This window comes from Pan troglodytes, chromosome 22 (genome assembly GCF_028858775.2).
Source record: "Pan troglodytes isolate AG18354 chromosome 22, NHGRI_mPanTro3-v2.0_pri, whole genome shotgun sequence".
NCBI lineage: Eukaryota > Metazoa > Chordata > Mammalia > Primates > Hominidae > Pan > Pan troglodytes.
In genome coordinates this window covers 20,168,615-20,194,098 of record NC_072420.2, presented here as the reverse complement: position 1 = coordinate 20,194,098, position 25,484 = coordinate 20,168,615, and the positions used below count along the sequence as shown (strand labels likewise).

The 25,484-nt window shown below is 35.6% G+C and overlaps 1 long non-coding RNA gene across 1 annotated transcript in view; it reads right to left on the bottom strand.

Annotated features, from left to right (window-relative positions):
• LOC107970185 (uncharacterized) overlaps positions 1-21,727 on the bottom strand; it is a 35,375-nt gene extending 13,648 nt beyond the window's left edge. The window contains exons 1-2 of the long non-coding RNA XR_001712562.4: positions 21,482-21,727; positions 3,404-3,488 (exon numbers count right to left, since the gene is read on the bottom strand). This is a non-coding gene — a long non-coding RNA (uncharacterized LOC107970185). The remainder of the gene's footprint in view (positions 1-3,403; positions 3,489-21,481) is intronic.
• Between the last annotated feature and the right edge of the window lie 3,757 nt (positions 21,728-25,484).

Sequence of the window (25,484 nt, the reverse complement as noted above, 5' to 3'; positions counted from 1 at the left end):
GAAGTCCTTGCCCATGCCTATGTCCTGAATGGTATTGCCTAGGTTTTCTTCTAGGGTTTTTATGGTTTTACATCTAATATTTAAGTCTTTAATCTAACTTGAATTAATTTTTTTATAAGGTGTAAGGAAGGGATCCAGTTTCGGCTTTCTACATATGGCTACCCAGTTTTCCCAGCACCATTTATTAAATAGGGAATCCTTTCCCCATTTCTTGTTTTGGTCAGCTTTGTCAAAGATCAGATAGTTGTAGATGTGTGGTACTATTTCTGAAGGCTCTGTTCTGTTCCATTGGTCCATATCTCTGTTTTGGTACCAGTACCATGCTGTTTTGGTTACTATAGCCTTGTAGTATAGTTTGAAGTCAGGTAGTGTGATGCCTCCAGCTTTGTTCTTTTGGCTTAGGATTGACTTGGCAATGCGGGCTCTTTTTTGGTTCCATATGAACTTTAAAGTAGTTTTTTCCAGTTCTGTGAAGAAAGTCATCGGTAGCTTGATGGAGATGGCATTGAATATATAAATTACCTTGGGCAGTATGGCCATTTTCATGATATCGATTCTTCCTATCCATGAGCATGGAATGTTCTTCCATCTGTTTGTATCCTCTTTTATTTCGTTGAGCAGTGGTTTGTAGTTCTCCTTGAAGAGGTCCTTCACATCCCTTGTAAGTTGGATTCCTAAGTATTTTATTCTCTTTGAAGCAATTGTGAATGGGAGTTCACTCATGATTGGCTCTCTGTTTGTCTGTTATTGGTGTATAAGAATGCTTGTGATTTTTGCACATATTTTGAATCCTGAGACTTTGCTGAAGTTGCTTATCAGCTGAAGGAGATTTTGGGCTGAGACGATGGGGTTTTCTAAATATACAATCATGTCATCTGCAAACACAGACAATTTGACTTCCTCTTTTCCTAATTGAATACCCTTTATTTCTTTCTCCTGCCTGATTGCCCTGGCCAGAACTTCCAACACTATGTTGAATAGGAGTGGTGAGAGAGGGCATCCCTGTCTTGTGCCAGTTTTCAAAGGGAATGCTTCCAGTTTTTGCCCATTCAGTATGATATTGGCTGTTGGTTTGTGATAAATAGCTCTTATTATTTTGAGATATGTCCCATCAATACCTAATTTATTGAGAGTTTTTAGCATGAAGGGCTGTTGAATTTTGTCAAAGGCCTTTTCTGCATCTACTGAGATAATCATGTGGTTTTTGTCTTTGGTTCTGTTTATATGCTGGATTACATTTATTGATTTACATATGTTGAACCAGCCTTGCATCCCAGGGATGAGGCCCACTTGATCAGGGCAGATAAGCTTTTTGATGTGCTGCTGGATTCGGTTTGCCAGTGTTTTATTGAGGATTTTTGCATCAATGTTCATAAGGGATATTGGTCTAAAATTCTCTTTTTTTGTTGTGTCTCTGCCAGGCTTTGGTATCAGGATGATGCTGGCCTCATAAAATGAGTTAGGGAGGATCCCCTCTTTTTCTATTGATTGGAATAGTTTCAGAAGGAATGGTACCAGTTCCTCCTTGTACCTCTGGTAGAATTCGGCTGTGAAACCATCTGGTCGTGGACTTTTTTTGGTTGGTAAGCTATTAATTATTGCCTCAATTTCAGATCCTGTTATTGGTCTATTCAGAGATTCAACTTCTTCCTGGTTTAGTCTTGGGAGGGTGTATGTGTTGAGGAATTTATCCATTTCTTCTAGATTTTCTAGTTTATTTGCATAGAAGTGTTTATAGTATTCTCTGATGGTAGTTTGTATTTCTGTGGGATCGGTGGTGATATCCTTTATCATTTTTTATTGCATCTATTTGATTCTTCTCTCTTTTCTTCTTTATTAGTCTTGCTAGTGGTCTATCAATTTTGTTGATCCTTTCAAAAAATCAGCTCCTGGATTCGTTAATTTTTTGAAGGTTTTTTTTGTCTCTATTTCCTTCAGTTCTGCTCTGATTTTAGTTATTTCTTGCCTTCTGCTAACTTTTGAATGTGTTTGCTCTTGCTTTTCTAGTTCTTTTAATTGTGATGTTAGGGTGTCAATTTTGGATATTTCCTGCTTTCTTTTGTGGGCATTTAGTGCTATAAATGTCCCTCTACACACTGCTTTGAATGTGTCCCAGAGATTCTGGTATGTTGTGTCTTTGTTCTCGTTGGTTTCAAAGACCATCTTTATTTCTGCCTTCATTTCGTTATGTACCCAGGAGTCATTCAGGAGCAGGTTGTTCAGTTTCCATGTATTTGTGAGGTTTTGAGTGAGTTTCTTAATCCTGAGTTCTAGTTTGATTGCACTGTGGTCTGAGAGACAGTTTGTTATAATTTCTGTTCTTTTACATTTGCTGAGGAGAGCTTTACTTCCAACTATGTGGTCAATTTTGAAATAGGTACGGTGTGGTGCTGAGAAGAATGTATATTCTGTTGATTTAGGGTGGAGAGTTCTGTAGATGTCTATTAGGTCCACTTGGTGCAGAGCTGAATTCAATTCCTGGATATCCTTGTTAACTTTCTGTCTTGTTCTGTCTAATGTTGACAATGGGGTGTTAACGTCTCCCATTATTATTCTGTGGGAGTCTAAGTCTCTTTGTAGGTCTCTAAGGACTTGCTTTATGAATCTGGGTGCTCCTGCATTGGGTGCATGTATATTTAGGATAGTTAGCTCTTCTTGTTGAATTGATCCCTTGTTTGAGGCAGATGCCTTTCAAGGGGAGGCTGATTGTTTTTGAGACTCACAGGTACCATCCTTCATGTCTTCCTGACCCAGAATTAAATAACCAGCATATTCTCAAAAGAATAAGGATAAATCACAACCTGAAAGGGGATAGAATAAAAGCCAAAAGATCTGCCTGATTTTTCTCAATTCGTATCAACTGAAACCTGGAAATGCATGCGGGGAAGGATTCTAAGTGTGTTATTTTATGAGGAAAAAATATTATAACATTAGATGGGATTTAATTTTTAATATGGGTTACAGCTTGAGCAACAATGAGTATCTCTAATAGTTTACCTGATGAATAACTGAAATCTGGATGCTATGTTGGCCTACATTAAATAGAATGGAAATACTAGAACTTAATTGGCATGTAAAGCAGGGGAAAAAATGAAAGTGCTTAGGAAGAGGAAGTAACTACAGTAAATTCAGCATGGATTATTCACTTATCCAAGCTAATCATGTTTCCAAGAAAAGCTCGGAGAATATTTCCTTCACCAGTGAATTGAGAAGAATCCAAAAGATAGTCCTTTTATAAGTGACTTGAAAAGTTACAACGATGAGAACAGTACCAACATTCTTGGAAAGGATAGCCCTATAATGGCTGTCTTTGTCAGGTCCACGATAACAGGTGTTACATCTTAATTTAAGTAGTGGTAATGGGATTGTGCAGTGGCGTAGGCCAACAACTAATACCTCTTACCTGTATCTTTAAGATGGGTATGGTTAGCAGTAATCACAATGTTTTGGTCTGCAGAGACTTGATGAAGTGAGTATTTGAGGTGTTCCTGGGAATGAGAACAACAGATGTGATGGCTTTGTTATGTGCACACTTGGCTAAGCTGAAGAGTATTTCCCAGAATTCCCTTTTTATATGCTTCTAATAAGGGTGCCAGAAAGGCAGGAAGCAACCGTTTTGTAGGATATGCATGGATAGTCTGTTAACTCACCTCATTAGCATAAAGCAGCAGCTAGTTCTCCAATTCTCTTCTTGCTATACCTTCATTTATTTTCTCTGAATCTTAGGCCACATGTATTACATGCTACTTCTATGACAAAGGACTCTTTGTCACCTTAGGCCACCTCTATGGCAAAGGACTCTGTTTTCGAGGATGCCCTCATCACTAATGTCAGTGGTAACAAGAAGAAACATGACTTTCAGTCTGTCCTCCTGTGGTTCCAGACTTCTTGTTATCTTTTCTCCCTGCCTGTCTGTCTGTGGACTTTGGCCTCCAGCATTTGATATAGAAATATCCTTGCAAAGACTGCTTAGTCAATTTCCATTTCCCATAATAAATGTCCCGCTGGTTCTGCTCCTCTGAGTGAACCCTGACTGAAACAGAAGGAATCAAGTAAATTATTTATTAATAAGTGAAACAGGGAAAACATAGACTAAAAACAAATTTTCTATAGTTTGAAAAATAATATCTCCTTCAAAATTCATGTTAAAACTTAATACCCAATATAACGGTATTAAGAGGTGTGCCTTGAGGGTGTGATTACATCATAATGGCTCCACTCTCATGAATAGGATTAGCACTCCTATAAAAGGGCTCAAAGTTGCCTTTCCATCCCTTCTTCCCTGTTTCTCCCAGCTGGAGGATGTAGCAATAAGGTCCATCTTGGAAGTAGGGAGCAGCCCTCACCCAACATCAATCCCACTGGCACTCTGAACTTGGATTCCCTAACATCCAGAACCATGAGAAATAAATTTCTGTTCGTTATAAATTACCCTATCTCTGGTATTTTGCTATAGATCCATAATCAGACTAAGACAAAATGTAAGTGGGCTGAAGATACTTGAAGGAATGGCCAAGTTAAAGAATCAAGGACCTGTAACCTACTTCCCAGATGTGATTCAAAAGAGATTCTAGAGCTCCTGGAATGAAGTAGAAACTGGGTTCCCCCTGAAGGTAGACCCTAGAAACAAACCTACAAATATGCAATGAAACGAGTCTTTCCAACTTTCCCCAAAGAAACCTGTGAACATTTTCCAAAGTAAATTGCTTTGAATATCCAGACCTTTTAGGTATTACTCAATACACTGGCTCTGAGCTGACATAAATTTTTCATACTTCAAAAGACCGCTGCTGTCCATGACTCAGAGTGGGGGCTTATGGAGGTCATTTGAGAAAAGTAATGTTGGCCTGAATCCATCTGTAAGTGGGCATAGTAAATCTACAAAACCATTCTGTAGTTACCTCCCCAAGATCTGAATGCATAGTTGAAATATTCATACTCCATAGCTAGCAGAATCCCCACACTGCTTCCTTGGCCCCTGGTGAAAAGGCTCTTATGGTACAATAAGAAAGTAGAGGTCTTTGATCTCATTTTACATGAATAGCAGAAAAAAAAGTCATATGTCATTTGTAGTACAATCACAAGGAATTATGCCACCATCAAAGATACAAGAAAAGTGAGTTCTACTTTATTTTCACTTAACATGCCACTTGGGCTTGTGAAGAAATATTGATGCTATAGACCGAAAGGAACTATTGTAAACCTAATTAGCAATTGCCTCCAATTGCGGCTGTTGTTTCAAATGTTGTGTATAGATTGGAGCAGATTGTATGAAGCTCCGTAGTTGGTATAAACCTATTGTTCTGGACTGGACGCGGTGGCTCACACCCGTAATCCCAGCACTCTGGGAGGCCGAGGCAGGCGGATCACGATGTCAGGAGTTCGAGACCTGCCTGACCAGCATGGTGAAACCCCGTCTCTACTAAAAATACAAAAAATTCACCAGGCATGGTGGCGTGCGCCTGTAGTTGCAGCTACTCAGGAGGCTGAGGCAGTAGAATTGCTTGAACCCGGCAGGTGGAGGTTGCAGTGTGCTGAGGTCGTGCCACTGCACTCCAGACTGGGTGACAGGGTGAGACTCCATCCAAACAAACAAACAAACAACAAAAAAAAACTATTGATTGGCAATTGCTTGCATCTATGTATTAGAAAGGACCACCACAAAGTTTGCTTTCATACTGTGTGGAATGCAGCACATCTTCTTTGTATTACCTCAGGAATATGTCATCTCTGTTCTGTTTCATAAAATAGTGCACTGTGTCACTTTTTGTGTCATAACATAGTACACTTGCTCACCTCAACTGTGTCACCATCCCTCAGAATATATGATCTTATTATGTCAATAATATCACAAAACTTGCATCTGGTGAGCAAGACATAGCAAATAACCTCTGGATGTATTTGTAAAATATATATGTCAAATGGTGGGAGATAAAACCTGCGAAAATTCAGAAGGGATGAATGTTACACATGAGGTCAACAACAAGATCTTCCCTTAAGTAAGGCATATCTAGCTGAGTGACTAATATTCAAAACTGCCATTTCCCAAGAGGACCAGTCTGACACCCAATGGCCGTTTAATTATATTGAATTCCTCTCATCACCTTGTGGAGAAGGATACAGACAATAATCCATCTTCACTGAAATAGTGATTCAGTGAATCACTAAAAACATCTATCAAACATTATATTACAGATGCTTTTAAGTTGCCCAGAATTATTTTTAGCATGACTTTAATTGGTTTTGTTTCATACTCATTCAGCATCATGGTATTCACACATCACTGCCCCTTAACAACGAACCATTTTACAACTGAAGCAGCAAGGGAATGGACTTAACTATCATGAAATTCACTGGTCTTGCTATGTACACCCTCCCTAGAAGCGATAGTACTGATAAAATGTTGAGATGAACTGTTAGGGGCTTGTTTACAACCAATGCTGGTTTGATGACAATAACTTGTCATGCAAAAATGACTACTATACAGCTGGAAAAGCATCCAAAAATATTGAAATTAATGTAAAAGTCTTGGATTCTGGTCTTTGCCCTATCCGTAATTAGTTGGATGGTACTAAATAAATCAGTATGAATTTCCATATTTTTAAAAAGAGAAAATTGGAATATGTGTATCTAGAAACATCAAAAGTAGCCAAGGTGTTCCAGAACAACCTAGGCTAAAAGATAAAACATTAAAAAAAATCAACATAATTTTTAAATATAATACCCCTATCTCAACATTCAAGAGCCTTCTGTGGATGTCAGGTGTTATGTGTGCTTATTAGTAGGTATCAGATAACCATAGCTGATTTTATCTATCATTTCACTTGTTTCTTATGTGAACAGTTTTTGACGTGTTGAACTTTTGACCGTTAAGTCATTTTAATGTATTTTTGTTTTCATTTCTATATATTTAATTTGTATTTATTACCAAAGTTAATAATAAATCTTAATGGTTTTGGTCAAATTTCATGCTTTAAGAAAGTCTGGAATATTTTGTATTCACTATACTTTTAAAAAGCTTGATGATTGAAAAAATAATGACCATACGGTAAAATCCATGGTTCTAGTGAATAACGAGAAATTATTCTTTCATTTATAATTGATTAAAATATTATAGAAATCGCCTATTTTTGTCATGCACATGAAAATCAGGTTTGAATAATTATGATGGCAAAAGGAACAGCTGGTAAACATTCCAACATGAGCATAAACCTAACAAAAGTGTGAAGCTTTACAAGTCAATGTTTACCTAGGTAACACACCTGCACATGTATCCTTGAACTTAAAAGTTTTTTTAAAAAAGTCAATGTTGGTATGGGACTTTTACATTCTTAGGAAAGAGCTACTAAATGAAATTAAAATATATTAGACAAATGTATTCGTAATGAAGCAGGAATAAAGATAGCAAGAAAATCAAAAGCAACTGCTGTGAACATTATAAATCACACAATTTGGACTTTAATTATGAATGTCTTTGACAATACTACGTACTGATAAGCTTTCAAAGTGGATCAACCTTATCAGTAGGAGTAAGACAATCATGCAGTTTATTTTTCCTCTGCTTCAAAGATTAACCCCATTGAATTTTTTTTGAGCTTTTGTACCCCACCAAAATGCTTTTCATTCAATGGAGTATCACTGTTAGTTCTAAAATATTAATATTTAAAATAACAGAAATAAGACACTGAGATATTAGTTTATCCTTTCTGCAGTTTATTTGCCTCCAAAGGAGACTGCTGTAATTTAGAATGACAGGTTTTTAAATAAAAGTAATCCTGTTATCTGCTTGGTGAAAATTTTATTGGAATAGTCTCTAAATTTAAGAAATGAATACATATGTACGGGATTACTAGTGTCATCAGATTAATAACAGATAAAGCCTTATAAACATATTGGCTTCACTCAATAAAGTGAGCTTTTGAATTTTGAAGGAACAGTGGTTTGTAAATTTCTATTATCTGAAGAGCTCTTTTCTTGTGTTTTTAAAAATACAACACGTAACATGAAGAAAGTCAAAGTTACTCTGGTTAAAGTTTGTATGAAAGTTGTGTAATCTATTCTACTGGGATCCATCCTCAGCGGGCCCTTATGCAGATACAAGAGACCCAATGGCTTGGCAGAGAAGTATGAAAACTCTAACTATTTTTAACCATTTATATTTGTAACAAAAATAGTTGGTTAAAAATGTGTAAGGATATGGATTTACCCTCACGGCCAGACACACACATACACTCCTCCAACGAGGTCCAATTGTATGAGTGTCCTTATCTCCGTGAATGAAAAGGAAGCATGAGATGCTCTGCATGGTGACACATATCTGTCCTGTACTACCAGCTACTCAGGATGCTGAGGCAGGAGACTCACTTGAGCTCAGGAGTTCAAGGCTGCAGTGAGTTATGATCTTGCCATTGCTCTCCAGCCTGGGCAATAGGTGACAAAGTGAGACTCCATCTCAAAACAAAACAAAACAAAACAAAAAGCACAATGGTGAAGGCAAAGAGTAAGGACAAATAAAATTGGAAAAAAAATGTTTTAGAATCTTTTAGAATCTTGTCTTAAATTCTAATGCATATAGCATATATATCTCTTAGCATTTTGGAGAAAATGGAAGTATAATTGTGACTTTTATTTAAAACTTCTAGATCAGCATTGCTTAACCTGGTTATTCCTCTCTATTCCTTTGATCAACATGATTGATAATATCACATGTAAAAATGTCCCATCTGTGTTTGCAATCCCCAATGGCTCTGATATGATATTAAAAACTGTAAAGTATCTAAATTTTTTACCCTATTTGCAAATTAATAAGTTAGCTTGCCATAGTTTCAGATATGTACAATCTTTATTAGAAACAAATAATAGTTTATTACTCACTCCAACACCAATAACCAGAATATTAGCATTTGCATTTCAATTTTCACCAGCTGAGGCAAAAAGAACAAGTGACACCTACCCACAAAGTGGATTATATTATAGAAGAGAAACACGAAGTTTACAAAATCCACATTTTTAATGCCGGGTAGTATGCATAGACAGGGGAGGCAAATTTTACTTTTAACTTCTTGGGATCCTGACTGAGCCTAAAAATTAAATTGACATAAGATAGATTAACAGAAGAAAAGCATACAAATTGAATATAAGTTTATAGGACATGGGAACCATCATAATGAAATAAAGACTCAAAGAACTAGCAAAACCTAAATGCTTTTATATTAGGTTGAACAAAAGGGAGAATTGTGAAAAAGTAACTGAATTTTCCACAACAGGCTAAACGAATATAATAATTACTTTAACAGTCTGTTTATACAGAATTTTCTTAGCTCTGATTTCTCATTGAAGAATATTGCTTCTTTCTGGTATAGGGAGGACATCTTTTTTTTTTTTTTTTTTTTGAGACGGAGTCTTGCTTTGTCACCCAGGCTGGAGTGCAGAGGCACAATCTCGGCTCACTGCAAGCTCCATCTCCCAGGTTCACGCCATTCTCCTGCCTCAGCCTCCCAAGTAGCTGGGACTACAGGCGCCCACCACCATGCCTGGCTAATTTTTTGTATTTTTAGTAGAGACAGGGTTTCACCGTGTTAGCCAGGATGGTCTCAATCTCCTGACCTCGTGATCCACCCGCCTCAGCCTCCCAAAGTGCTGGGATTACAGGCGTGAGCCACTGCACCCAGCCTAGGGAGGACATCATTTATACGAGGAGTTTTCATCTCAGGTTTTTATGATGAAGGAAATTACAATGTCTTTCTTGTATCTGCTGTTTTTCAAGTGCTAAAGCTCAAAAGAATCTCTATACCAAAATGGTATATTTTGGGATGCATATCCTGCCAAACTTGCTCCAGACAGACCAATGAATGCACGCATGCCACTTGCTCCAGAGAAAGGTACTTTATCCTTTAACATTTTAAAAATCCAGGGTTTGCTCTGAAGTGAGGTGGGGTGGGGTCGAGGTGGACACTAGATCATCCAAGGCTGTTTGCTATACAGACATCCTTGAAAAGATAGGTCAGAACAAATCAGTTAGTTATTTTCCTTACAAGACATACAAAAATGTAAGAAACCCATAGATAATTGTCTCCTTGTGATACCAATTTTTTAACCCTTTTGAAGATACTATCAGGGAAATGTAAAATGAAAAGAGTAAAATCAAAATAGCAATCTTTTAAAAAGAGCAACATCTGCATATCAACTGATTGTAGCAAATCATTATTTTGTGAAATTATAGCAAAAACATCTGTTCTAGACAGAAGATGAACCCAAAAGGAACACATTCTATGGGTACATAATAAACACTTTTAATATATTGAAAATCCAATTATTTGGCGGTCCCCATTATGTTTCTAAATCCCTCTGTTCTTCCATTTCATGAAGTACAGTGGTGTGTGTTTGTCTTAAAAATGTCCCTTTCCATAAAACAGGAAGCTCCATGAGATGAAGCACTGTGTTGATATCAGTGACAGCTGGCTCCTAAGCACGTTGCACAATGCCCAGCACATAATCAGCATTTGATTAATATCAGTAGGAGAAATAAATACCACACAACAGATTATAAGACAATGATGATATTTATAAAGTTTAAAATTATTAAATTGACATTTCTTAGAGATTCTATAGATTCTAAAAATACTGAGTTTTGCAATGAGTCCTACTCATTCTGATGCTCACAGTGCAATGTATAAACACAGCACCTGACACATGGTACTTGTCATTTTAAAACTTGAAGGCTGTAAACAACCTCTTGAGAAAACTAAGATCAAGAAAAATGTAAATTTTCAGAGTGTTACAGAATTCCAGTCCTAGTTAGTGGCTAAAACACAAATTTCCACATTTTATGCTATTGTTTAGAGAATCATTATTTCTTTTTTCTCTAACTTAAAGGATAGTGGCTTGTCTGACAACATTACTTGAGTATTAAAATCAATGTTGTGGAGGCATCACAATACCTGACTTCAAACTATACTACAAGGATACAGCAACAAATACAGCATGGTACTAGTATAAAAATAGGCACATAGACCAATGGAACAGAATAGAGGACCAAGAAATGAAGCCACATACCTACGACCATCTGATCTTTGAAAACCTTGACAAAAATAAGCAAACAGGAAAAGCCTCCCTACTAAATAAATGTTACTGGGATAACTTACTAGCCATAGGAGGAAGAAGGAAATCAGACTTCTACTTATCACCATGTATATTAACTCCAGATGGATTAGAGACTTAAAACCCCAAACTGTAAAAGAAGAAAACCTAGGAAACAGTCTTCTTGATATTGGCCTTTGCAAAGAATTTATGGCTAAGTTCTCAAAAGCAATTTCAACAGAATGAAAATTTATAAATGGGACCTAATTAAACTAAAGAGCTTTTTCACATCGAGAAAAACTATCAAGGAAGTATGCAGACAACCTACCAAATTGGAGAAAATATTCACCAGCTATGCATCCAACAAAGGTCTAAAATCCAGAACCCATAGAGAACTTAAACAAATTAGTGAATAAAAACCAAATAACCTTATTAAAAAGTGGGTAAAGAATATGAAAAGACAATTCTCAAAAGAAGACATATAAGTGGCCAACAAACATAAAAAAGCGCTGATCATCACTAATCATCAGAGAAATGCAAATCAAAACCACAATGGGATACCACCTCACACCAGTCAGAAGAGTGTTTGTTAAAAAGTAAAAAAAAAAAAAAAAAAAAACAGATATTGGCAAAGCTGCAGAGAAAATGGGACACTTATACACTATTGGTGGAAATGTGAATTATTCCAGCCATTGAGGAGAGCAGTTTGGAGATTTCTTAAAAAATGGTAGTTGACCATTTGACCCAGCAATCCCATTACTAAGTATATACCCATAGGAGGATAAATTGTTCTACCAAAAGGACATTTGCACCCGTATGTTCATCTCAGCACTATGTAAAATAGCAAAATGATGAAATCGACTCAGGTGCCCATCAATGGTGGACTGGATAAAGAAAATGTGGTACATATACTATGTGGCCATACAAATACACAAAATTATGTCTTTTGCAGCAACATGGATGCATTTGGAGGCCATTATCGTAAGCAAACTAATGCAGAAACAGAAAACCATGTACCACATGTTCTCATTTATAAGTGGGAGATAAACATTGGATACTCATGGACATAAACATAGGAACAATAGACACAGGGGACTATTAGACTGGGGATGAAGGGAGGGGTACAAGGGCTGGAAAACTACCTATTAGGTACTATGCTCACTACCTGGATGATATGGTTTGGCTCTTTCCCCACTCAAATCTCATGTTAAATTGTAATCTCCACATGTCAGGGGAGGGACCTCGTGGGAGGTGATGAAATCATGGGAGCAGATTTTCCCCCTGCTGTTCTCATGATAGTGAGTGAGTTCTCACAAGATCTGATGGTTTAAAAGTGTGGCACTTCCCCCTTCACTCTCTCTCTCTCCCACTGCCATGTAAGATGTGCTTCCCCTTCGCCTTCCACCATGATTGTGAGTTTCCTGAGGCCTCCCAGCAATGCAGAAATGTGAGTCAATTAAACCTCTTTTCTTTGTAAATTACCCAGTCTCAGGTAGTTGTTTTTAGCAGTGTGAAAATGGACTAATATACTTGGTGACAGGTTCAATCACACCCCAAACCTCAGCATTATGCAATAAACCTTTTTAACAAACCTGCACATGTACCCCATGATTCTAAAATAAAAGTTAAAAAGGAAAAAAAATTTAAAAAGTAAATTAAATTAAATGTAAAAATCAATGTTAACAGGGATAACAAGCCAAATTTTCACCAGTTTGTGGTAAATATTTTTTCTAAAATTAATTTTGAAATGGAACATATCTGATGCAAGATAATTACATTTAATTACTAAATAGTAATTAAGATTTAAAGATAGTAAAAAAATAAATAGAATTGTTCGCAGAAGAGAAAAAATATCCAGAAGAGTTGTCAAGGAAGGACCCCAATCTTCTGGAAGATACCAAAGCACAACAAAACTACAAAACATGTAACTAGGCATGAAAGCAGGTTGGCTTGCTATAAAAGCATGGTTATTCCGTGGAAAGTGGACAATGAAACTCAATGGACCAGGGCCAGATAGTTTATTATTCAAAGAACTGTGTACATCAGGAGCATAAGCAAAGACCCTACCTCCATGTCTCCAAGGAGATACCACCAGCCCAGATGGATATTAGGCATACAGTGGGCTGTGTTGCAGGTGAGAAATGCAGTTCCAAGGCCTAGCACTTTTTGAGCAAGGACCAAGCATCATAGCAAGCAACAAATATTTTCACAAGCAACAAGCAAGCCAGTACGAAGGGAGGAGCAATTATAAGGTATTTATACTTCGGTCGCTTTGAATACTTCATCACCTATGTGACTAAATGCAGAGACTGGTCAGTTTCAGGAGACAGACAAACCTTGCAGTGTAACACAGTTACTGCACAGTTACTGCTAGGATGCTCAAGGACCACTGAAAATTGCCTCATCCAACAAGCCTTTTAGCCATCACCCTTTTCAAATAACAGTAACGCTAAACATATTTCTCTGAGAATTTGCCACTAACAAAGACTCTGCGTGACCAAACATTAGTCATGCTGCAGAACCATCTCTTAGCACCATCTATGCACTTTCTTGTAAAATCTTGTTTTAGCAAAATTACAAGTCAGTTTAACAAGCATCAGCCCTCACCTTTAATATCTGATCACCCTCATGATCTGACTGGGTTCCTCATTCTCTTCAATTCCCCAGCTGATATCTGATTGTTCTGGCCTGTCTTCAGCAAAAATACTGTTAGGTCGGTTTAGTTACATTCCATCTTACCCCTGATGTTTCCTCTTAGTAACTTTCTATCCACTGATCCCCACCCTGCTCCTTGGCTATAAATTCTCATTTTCTCATGCTGTATTCAGAGTTGAGCCCAATCTCTCCCCAACCGCAAAATCCCATTGCAATGGTGCCTACATCATGATGGTCCTGAATAAAGTCTTCCTTTCTGTGCTTTAACAAGTATAATTAAATAATTTTTCTTCAACATCACCAAAAGATTCACCTCCTGATTTATTTTAAAAGAATGTCTTACTAAAACAGTCATTCTGATGCACACTGAATTCAGAATGATAAGTAATCTTTATATTTCACAATCTATTAATTTCCAATGAAGTAAAACCCTGTAGTGGTGACATTATAATCAATATCCATAATATTAGGAAATATTAACAATTGCTTTTACATACCTGCTTTTGATATCCTACAGTCACTGCTTATGTATACAAAAGAAAATCAAAACATTTTATTTATATGACTAATTATATCTTTAAAATTCTAGGCAAGAATAAGATAGCTAAACCCTGAAGACCACCAGTAGTGTTTTTTCTACCAAATATTGGAGAATATCACATTGATTAGATAATTCAATAATTTGGGGAAATTATCTCTAACCATGACTTTTAAGGTTAAGTAAAATATATGAAAATCTGCAAATATGTTTTTAAATGGACTAGCTAATTGATATAGGTTAACATCATAATCACATAATTGTTAACTCTATAACTGATTCTTAATTGCTTATATGCGTATTACATTCATTGCTAATCTGCATCATCATAATAAAATATTATTAAGTTAAACAATGCAGTTTAAATTTCTTATAATGTTGTGACCAGTGTCTTATTTTATTTTTCATAAAACACTTGGGTAGGTATGGTTTTGTCATACCATTTTAGAAATGGTAGAGGCTGGCATAGGTCATAGTTTTGCCTATGACTTTGGCAGTTATTTGAAGGGTTAATGTATGTATCTCGTATGCCAAATCTGAAATTTAGATTACTCTGCCATTACCATTGGATCCCGCTCACTGGAGCCTAGAGAATATGTTACTACTGAGCTGGCAGCTCAGATCGCCTTGGTTGGGTAAATATGCAAATAGTTAATGATTTGTTTAGGAGACTCAATCTTTTAGGATTCAGAAAAATAAAACTTTAGAATAATGAAGATTGTTATGTACCATAGAGAAGAACTTAATAAATTTAAGAAAATATGCTTCCTCCGTATATAGAGAGGCCATAAGCACAAAAAATACTCAAGCACTATAAAGTAGATGACCTTGGCCCCCAATATAAGTCCTATTATTTTTAATTTGGCAAAGATTATGATAAATTTGTTAATTTCACTGTCCTGATGAAAATTTGATTCATTTTTTTTCAGGAATTTTATTAACAACCCAGTTTAGGCTGGGAGCAGTGGCTCAGACCTATATTCCCAGCACTTTGGGTGGCCTAGGTGGGAGGATTACTTGAGACAAAGAGTTTAAGGCAAGCCTGGGACAAATAGCAAGACCTCATCTCTACAAAAAATTAAAAACTTAGCCATGCATTTTAAAAATTTAAAAACTTAGCCCAAGAGTTTAGGGTTACAGTGAACTATGATCATACCACTGTACTCCAGCCTGGGCAATAGAGCAAGAACTTGTCTCCTATAAAACAAAAACAGAAAACCTGGTTCAATTCTAATCAAAATTCAAGTCAGATAGTTCCCTAATTGCCAAAAAGATAAAGAGCAATAAACTATCGTTCTGACCTCAAGAAGGCTTATAGATGGGGAAAAAATAGCAAGCAACTAAAAAAAAATTAAAAATTGTCTATTGCATAACAAATGATCTTCTTTGTATAAGCTTACCAGTTTTGCTCACTATTATTAGTGATAGAATTTCTTCAATTTTTTTGTCTCCTATTCTCAAAATAATTACAAGATTTAAGATACATACACTTAATTCTAAAAATATGTGGAATTTTTATCCCAAAAACATCAACTACAAAATGATAATGATAAAACATTACATGCTGTTAGAGAAACAAAAGTTGTTGAAACCTAGTTCACTCCATTTATAAAGTCATTCAGCAAAGGCATTTTAAAGAAAACTACTGACTGGCCAGGCGCGGTGGCTCACGCCTGTAATCCCAGCACTTTGGGAGGCCAAGGCGGGCGGATCACAAGGTCAGGAGATCGAGACCATCCTGGCTAACATGTGAAACCCGGTCTCTACTAAAAATACAAAAAATTAGCCGGGCGTGGTGGCGGGTGCCTGTAATCCCAGCTACTCGGGAGGCTGAGGCAGGAGAATGGCGTGAACCCGGGAGGCGGAGCTTGCAGTGAGCCGAGACTGCGCCACTGCACTCCAGCCTGGGCGACAGAGCGAGACTCCCTCTCAAAAAAAAAAAAAAAAAGAAAACTACTGATTGACAGTTTTACTTCAATTTTTGCTTGCTTTCACTATATTAGAACAGTCTCAAAAACATCCTGGTGAAAATGCCATTATTTTCCAGTTTACTCAGGTCTTGTGACCAATTAAGTTTTTATGGCAATGCTGATATTAAATTACAATGCAATCTACATGGTGAAAATGGAACATAAGCGATGCATTTGCTTTGTTTTGCAGAAGTCATTATAAAAGATATATCCATTAATAAACAAAATATTTCAGCTACCAACATCATTAATAACAGAACATATAGGCTAATTTATTAATTAATGAAACAGATTTTAGTATCTTCAGCGAAATAAATAAAAACTTAAACTCCTGGAATAATCTCATTTATTCTAAAACTTCAAGTATAGGAAAAATAAGTAATTCAATTAGTATCATTGTTTCTCAGTGCTATCACTGATATTAATAAAAACTCATAAAACTGTAGTAAATTCTGGTTCATATTTTTGCTGCTACCACTAGTAAAATGCAATTTTCTCTGAATCTGACCTTTGTTTTATTGCAGTCTACAATGTAGTTCTCAATGAAATTAAAGCAAAGGAAATCTATAATGTACTTTTTTATTCAACTCCACACAAGTTTTAGATCCTATCAAGTAGGAAATTGTGTCCAAATCATTCATTTTACAATATTTTATTATAACATTATAGATTTCTAAAAAGCTATTATATTGAAACAAAATCTAGTTTTAAATTTCCACTTATGCTTTTATTGTCCATAAAATTTTCAATTAATTTTATTGCAGCTCCATTAATATAGTTCAAATTGTTTTCTAGCTGTATTATAATAATTTTGACTGAAAAACCAACTTATTTAAGCTTCCCCATCAAAATTTGAAATATATCTCAGAAAATTCACAAAAATAACCTAGAAAATTCATAGGAAAGTTTAATTATAAAATCCAGAAATATTATGAAGCAGAGCTCATAGATATATTAGTAGTTTTGTGAATGGAGATCATAGTCTTTTTTCTTAAGAAGGTATATTTCCCATATGATCCTCACTTCTTTTTTGACCTTCAGGCAAAACAAAAATTGAACATAGGTATTCTGTAAATATTGATGACTATTTACAAAAAGAATGGCTCACTTAACCTCTTTTCCTAGCATAGCATTCCGTAAGTATCAATACAGTTCCAAATTTGGCATATATATATGAAACATTTCTAACATCTTATAACTCAAATATTTGTGGCAGTCACACACTTGATATTTGGATTAGTGCATCCACAGATGTTTATTGTAAGGGAATGATCACTGAGCAATGACTAAAAGGGCCTGAACTCCCATCTGGTCGCTGCTATTTACTGACCTATATGATTGTGAGATAAATTCTTAACAGCACTTGGCATAAGAATTCAAAAAATATCTGTTGAATCAAGATGGAAGTTAGACTAATGGAAACATATGTTGCAGAAAGAAAAGTAATATTGTATTAGTTTTCTATACTGTGCAGTAAATCATCACAAACTTGAAGCTTAAAATAGCACACATTTATTACGTCTTTGTTTCTGTAGGGCAGAAGTCAGGCATATCCTAGCTAAGTTCTCTACTCCAGGGTCTCACAAGGCTGAAATTCAGGTGTTGGCTGGGGCTGTGGTGATCAGAGCCTGGACTAGAGAATAATCCATTTCCAAGGCCTTCATGTTGTTGGTGGAATTCATGTCTTTGCAACTGTTGCCCTGAGGTTCTATGTTCAGCACTCAGCACTCAGTACTCAGTGGCCACTACAGTTCCTTGCCACGTGGCCCCCTCCGTATGCTCTCTCACAACATGGAAGCTTCTTCAAAACTAGCAATAGAGAGAGAGAGAAAGGGATAGAGAGAGGGAGAGAAACTCTTACTTCAGGGATGATCCATTTTCGCTTTGAGTTCTTTTATCAGTAAAACCAGACCCACCTAGATTAATCTCCCTTTTGATTAACTCAAAAGCAACTTAATTGGGATCTTAATTACATCTCCAAAATTTCTTCATCTTTACCGTATCTCATTGATGAGAAACAATTAACATTCAAAGGGAGAAGATAATGCAGGAAGTGAACACCAGAGGGTGGGAATTACTGGGGTCATTTCAAGGTCTACTTGACGAAGATGGAATTGTAATAATCAAGTATAGAAAATATTCAACTTATTCTTTTTATATATGAAAAAATAGAGAAGGAATCCAATGAGGTCACAGTGTCCTAAGGTCAAATAAGATAAAGGCTAGGATGAAAGTTAGTTAAAATGGTTAACAGAACACTGACAATAGACAAACGTTTTCTTCATTTGAGTTATCTTACTTTGCCTAGATATCTGCTACACTCAGCCAGCTGTCACTTATTGTAAGAAATAAATATGAGGGGTGGGGACCGCAGAGAGAGAGATGCAGGTTGCTCCAGGCAAATTCACATTGGTAATTCGTGCTTGAAAATTGTCCACATTGTAAGATGTTGGGCTCATCTGGGCAATAATGGCTCTTAACTCTTTCCTTTGGAAGTGACTTTTATTCCTTACAAGAATCAATTCAGGATAAATAAAAGTAATTATTTACAACAACCCCTCCCACCACCCTAGGAGAAAATAAAAGTGTTTTTATTAAGCCCCATGGGAGAAGGGAAGTGTTCTTACAAATTAGATTTGAACATCATTTGATTAATTTTTTAAAAGTCAGCATAGTTTGGCACTTGTTTGTTTCCTGCTAAAATAGAAAGATCTGAGCCCACTGTAAATGTGGCAAAGAGCTTTCATCTTTTCCAATGGAAATTTAATCTTACACGTGCTCTTCAGAGTGACAGAGTGACACCTTTGAGCAAAGGTTGTTTATCAAGCATTTGTTAAAGGATGAGGTAGGCCAACGGTCAGCAGCCAATTTCTCTTTTCCAAAGTTTTGGGCTAAGCAGAGCTGATGTAATTCCCAAATTCTACCTCTAAAGTGTAAGAACAGGAAAGAAAATTACATAATTGTATATTTTTTCCTACAACAACCTTCTCTCTAATATAGCATAAAAATTGTCAGATAATCACATGAAAAGTAATGTATAGTTTATTTGAATTATTAATTATAACAATGAAAACCTAGAAAGTTATTCTTTGAAAATAAATGTTTTTACTAAGCATCTATTATGCACTATATAATATTCTAAATTCTTGGGAGAAGTGGAGAGAGTATGTTAACCCAAATATCTAATAATGGAGAATCATTAGGCATCTTATATTATGTTCACATTGTAAAATGTTAAATAACCATTACAGTGCTATTTGTGAAGAATTCCTATTCACATTTTAAATTGAAATTTTAAATAAAAAGAGATTCAAATTAATATTTGCATAGATAAATTGTAGTATATTTATATAAATAAAATGTGATACAACAGTTGAAATAAAGAATCTGGAATAAAAAAGTTGACTTGGATAAATCTCAAACACAATGTTAAGCATAAAAAATAGGTTGCAAAAGAATAGTTTTAGCATAACCATATAATACTACACAGCGAAAGTATAGAAAAGGCACATAAACAATGAAAACCAAATTCTGTTTAGTGTTTAACTATGTGGGAGAAGGAGAGAGATTTGGGAGAGGAGAGAAAAGACTTCAATCATTTTTGTTAGATTTGTTTCTTCAGCTTCACAGAGGCACTTGGGGTATAGTAATACTTTCCTCAAAACCTATTTGCATTCTGAAATATTTCACTGTTAACTTAAAAAACAAATAATTTTTTGTTCCCGTATATTAGAGAGAATATGTAATATTTGTCTATCTGTGCCTGGCTTATTTCATGTAACATACACTTTAAAAAAATTGTACTTTTAGAGACAAAGAGTAGAATAATGGTTACCAGAGGCTTAGACGGGTACTGTTGTGGGGGGAGACAGAGAGGGGTTCGTTAATGGGTACGAAAATATAGCTAAAAGTGATAAGACCCACTGTTCAGTAGCACAATAGGGAAACTAAGAGTTAACAATAATTTATTGTGTCTTTCAAAATAACTAAAATAGTGGAGTTGGAATGTTTCTAACACAAAGAAATAATAACTGCTTGAGGTGACAGATATCCCAGTTACCATAATTTGGTCATTACACATGGTATGCTTGTATCAAAATGTCACATGTACCCCATAAGTACATACAACAATTATATATCCATAACTGTAAATTGCAAATAAAATTTAAAAATATAGGAATAAAACTATTAGTAGGAAAAAAACAGCATATCTTTTGAATTTTGTTACTATCTTTCTATTCAATATGCATGTATTGGCTTTGTAATTGGAGAAAAAGCTATCATTCAAGTTAGTCTAAATTAATGACTATTCTACTTTTCAAGGTCATTCAGTTACTAAATTATGTTAGTATCTAGATTTTTATTTTTTTGCATTATTTCTGTTAGTGCTTTTTATGTTTACATGGTGATCATAATTTGTATTTAATAGTATGTTTAATTACGTCTCAAAACATATCTGTATAATTTTATGTCTCTAAAATTTGAAAGTGCTGTCAAAATTTATATTCTCTAAATTTGTATATCTTAGCTTTAGTTTATTTAGAAAATAATTATGGAAATAATATCATAATCTTTTCTATTCTCAAAGACAGGTCTCACTCTCCTGTAGATGCATGTGAAATATTATGAACTAGGATGTTTTATTTTTATGAAACATAATTAACTCCTCCAATCTCCTTTTCTATCAAAGTAGTTGGTAGAAGGATACACTATAAATAACTTGTGCCTTTAGAAACACTTGTTCTTATTTAGGATAATACTAAATTTAGTACATGTATGTTTCAACCAGTTGGAGGGTGAAATCTGAAGTTTATGTAGATTAAATTCAGGTAGATGTAAATGCAAAAACCTTTGTTAAGAAATCTTAATTGAAATAAGAAATTAGTTATGGTTTCATGGATTTAAGTTAGAACCGGTCTTCCTTTTAATGTTTCTGTTCTCTTCTTCCTGAATTGGATTAATGATGGGCTTCTGAAACTGACTCAGTTCTGAAATACTTTCTGAAAACAGAAATTACATTAATAGTCAATGACTCCAGCTGCTAGTTTCTCTTCTAACCCAACACATACGCTTCATGATCACCAGACACTGCACACCAGCATTGAGTCTGGGTGCCCCAGCAGTGTATGAGATTTCACAACTGATCTTCCCTGTTGTTCGACTCAGTCTATGTTCTTGCTTCAAGATCAGGTAGTTTCATTTAAAAACTTCTCTAAGAATGAGACACTGGTAATCTTACCTTTTGGAAAGATTCTGTTCTCCAATCCTCACTTCTAGTAAAGTCCTACTGTGGCTTCTTCACTCCCATAGTTCAGCAGGATGGAGTGATACTGCTCTTTCACTTCTGCATTTCAGCAAGTTCTGAGTTCTTGTCTCACGACCAAGAGGAATGAGGTGTGCAGACACTGGAGAGTGAGTAAGGCAGAGGAGAATTTTATTGAGTGACAGAAAGAAAGCTCTCAGGAGCAACAGGGAACTTGAAAGTGAGTTGTTGGCTGCGAGGTGGTTTTTATGGGCTTAGAAAGGGGAAATGTATGCTGATTGGTTTGTGGGTAGGCTTGGAAAAAGCACCATTCAGAAAGAGGTACAAGAGTGTAAAGAATCAATAGAGAGCTGAAGTGAAGGCTTAGCCCAGAACCAATGAGGGGCTGATTGCACCAAATGGAAATGGAAGTTTCCACCCTGGTCCACAGACTCTATCCAGGATTGGTAGTTTGGTGTTACACTTTAGACTCTCCTTGGCTTGAAGGTTGAGTTTCACCAGGCACCTGTCCCTGTCTGCCCAGGAATTTCTCTGCTTCCTATCACTATCACTACCAAATTATAAAAATCTCCCAATGCTGAATATCACTCATTTTTTTACCTCTAACTTTTAATTCTACATTTAATAATATATTTTATCTCCTATACTCCTTAGTGATACCAAGACCAATAATATAATCAATAATAGCTACCACTAACTGAATATTGAATATGTTCTAGGAGCTTTAAATATATTCTTTCTATTGCCTTAATAACTCAAATTCGATATTATTTACCCTGTTTTACAGATGAAGAAGTTGAAGTTGAAATTTGTATAAAACATATCCAATTCCGTAAGCGGATGTATGTTTTATCAAAGACTGCACAATTTCCACTAAGATATAATGCCTGCCATCGAAAATAAAATAGCAGCGATGGCCCCAACAAAGCTGTTTCTCCCTTTCTTTATTTTAGCATTTTAGAGAAGGAAGATAAAATGAAGAGGGTAAGGCAAAATGAATCTAATGAAAAACAGAGAAAATTAAAAATAGATGAAAAATAGGGTAGAATGTTCAAGAAATATCAATGTTGAAAAGTACATTTTAGAGACTACAAACACTAAGAAACATGCAAAAATATAAAAAAATTGTAAGAAATAATGAAACTTCTTTCATCAATTCCTTAGGAAATATACACCCCAATATTGTAAATTAAATGTTAAATTAATCAGAGTATCTAATCTTGAAATGTAGACACTTTTCTTAAAGGATAATGGAAGTGCTGTTCTGAGGTCAAGCATTCTTAAGCCAATCCTCATTATAAATATTTATTCCTGAATTGTCCTTCATACCTCCTTAAGAAGAATTGAAAAATAATGAATATATTTAACTCCCATATTTTGGCTAACTTTAAAAATTCTTCTGTCTTTAAGATTTCAAGGTAATTAAACTAATAAAAGTGCACACCACTACTCTAGAAAAATCTTTCAAGATAAAATCATAAGGATATTCTTTGCAATTCAATCCCAATTATCACAGGATCCTTTCTACACAGGAATTGATTTTTAATCCTTTAGAGAAGTACATATGTATCATGATTTCTTAATGGAATACAGAAATATTATTGAACACGTTAATACTTTTTACCTCAAGTAGAGATAGAAATGCCAGTTAGATATGTATATTATTTAGTATTTATGGCTTTCCCTTCCAGTATTATGCACCATATGCAACTGATTTTATAATTATTAGAAAGTCAGAAATAATAAACATTTAATCTGCTAACTATTATTCAATCAATAAGCATTGCCTGTAAAATCACTAAATCACAAGGACAAGAATTTTAGCTTTATCTGATAGTTAACTGATGTCCTTGGCAAAGACAACTAGTCTCTGTGCAACGATATGGTATTTTTAATTATCAACTTATATTATTTTCACCTAAAATTATTTTTACTACTTACCACTTTTGAATCCCACCCTAAATTCAAAGTCTTTCATCTATAAAGATGAAGTTGAATGTTATTTTTGGCAACTTAATTTTGATCAAAATTATATTCATCGAAATTATTTAATTTTTTTTTTTTTTTTTTTTTTTTTGAGACTGAGCCTCACTCTGTCACTCAGGCTAGAGTGCAGTGGCGCGATCTCGGCTCACTGCAAGCTCCACGTCCTGGGTTCACGCCATTCTCCTGCCTCAGCGTCCGGGGTAGCTGGGACTACAGGCGTCCACCACCACGCCCGGCTAATTTTTTGTATTTTTGGTAGAGACGAGGTTTCCCTGCGTTAGCCAGGATGGTCTCAATCTCCCGACCTCGGGATCCATCCGCCGCCTTGGCCTCCCAAAGTGCTGGTATTACAGGCGTGAGCCACCATGGCCGGCCAAATTATTTTCAAAATTATATGATATCTTACTGAGTAACCTGTTAATGACAATTTGATTTTTAAAAAAATTTTATTAGACCTTAAACAAATATAGCCATGCCAACTGTAATTTACTATTACAATGTTTAAAAGGGACAAAATGATTATTTTGGAGATGTTTAAAATTATTCAAATAAAAATGCTTAATACATAATATTATAATAAATATTGTATATATGTATTTCACATATGCAACTTGGAAAGAATAAAACAGAACCCATTACAAAACACAATAAACAGAGTATTACCAATACTACATAAGCACTCCATACAACTTCCTGAGCAGGCCCTCCTACCTCTTCTGAAGAGCAGGTGGCCAAGCTGATGTTTTTATCATGGCCTCAAGATTCTTTATCATTTTATGACATATAAATATATATATGCGTACTTAAAATATGTTTTATTTATTTTATGTTTATAAAAACAGTAGAAAATTGTATGCAGCCTTCTGTGAAATTTTTCTCTCAATTTTATATTTCTACAATTTATCATGATTGAAGTATGTATATTTGGTATTTTTAGTACTGTGCAATATTTCATCATTTTAATGTCAACAATTTATTTATTCATTCTCAAATTGATGAGAATTTAGGCTGTTTCTAGTTTTTTTCCCCTCATGAGTAATATTGCTCTGAACAGTCTTCTTTTTTTTTTTTTTTTTGAGATGGAGTCTCGCTGTGTCGCCCAGGCTGGAGTGCAGTGGCATGATCTCGGCTCAGTGCAACCTCTGCCTCCTGGGTTCAAGTGATTCTCCTGCCTCAGTCTCCTGAGTAGCTGGGATTACAAGCGCATGCCATCACGCCTGACTAATTTTTGTAGTAGAGGCAGGGTTTCACAATGTGGTCAGGCCGGTCTCGAACTCCTGACCTCGTGATCTGCCTGCCTCGGCCTCCCAAACTGCTGGGATTACAGGCGTGAGCCACCTCACCCGGCCTGAACATTCTTCTTTATATCTGCTGTTACTAAGTGTAAAAGTTGATTTTGTGCATGAGTGATATTCATGAGGCTTAAATTATGTTCATTACAGATTAAGGTAACTTAACAAATGGACCAAAATATGTAAATGACTCAAATATATTAAACCTCTCTTTCTTGCTTATGTATCAGTTCAAAGCAGGTGCCTGATCTCCATTCAGTAATTCAGAAATCAAGGTTTCTTTCCTCTTGTACCACATAATTGTGTGTGTGTGTGTGTGTATATATATATATATGATTATCAGAAGTTCAAGAGAACATGAAGGTAGCACATCTATCTCCCAGAAACCTTGGCTCAATAATGGTGTACCGCACTGGGATGAACTGAATTATATTTCCACAAAATTAACACATTGATGTCCCACATCTCAGTATTTCAGAAAGTAACTATATTTGGAGATAAAAACAAGGTCATGAAGATGGGGTCTTAATCCAATATGACTGAAGTCTTTATAATAAAGTGTAAGATACAGCAGACATGCACACATAGAGAAGAATGGCTGTGTCAAGACAGAGTGACAAAATAGCTTCTGTAAATCAAGGAGACAGGCCTCAAGAGAAACTGAACTGGGGATGCCTTGATCTTGGAATTCTAGCCTCCAA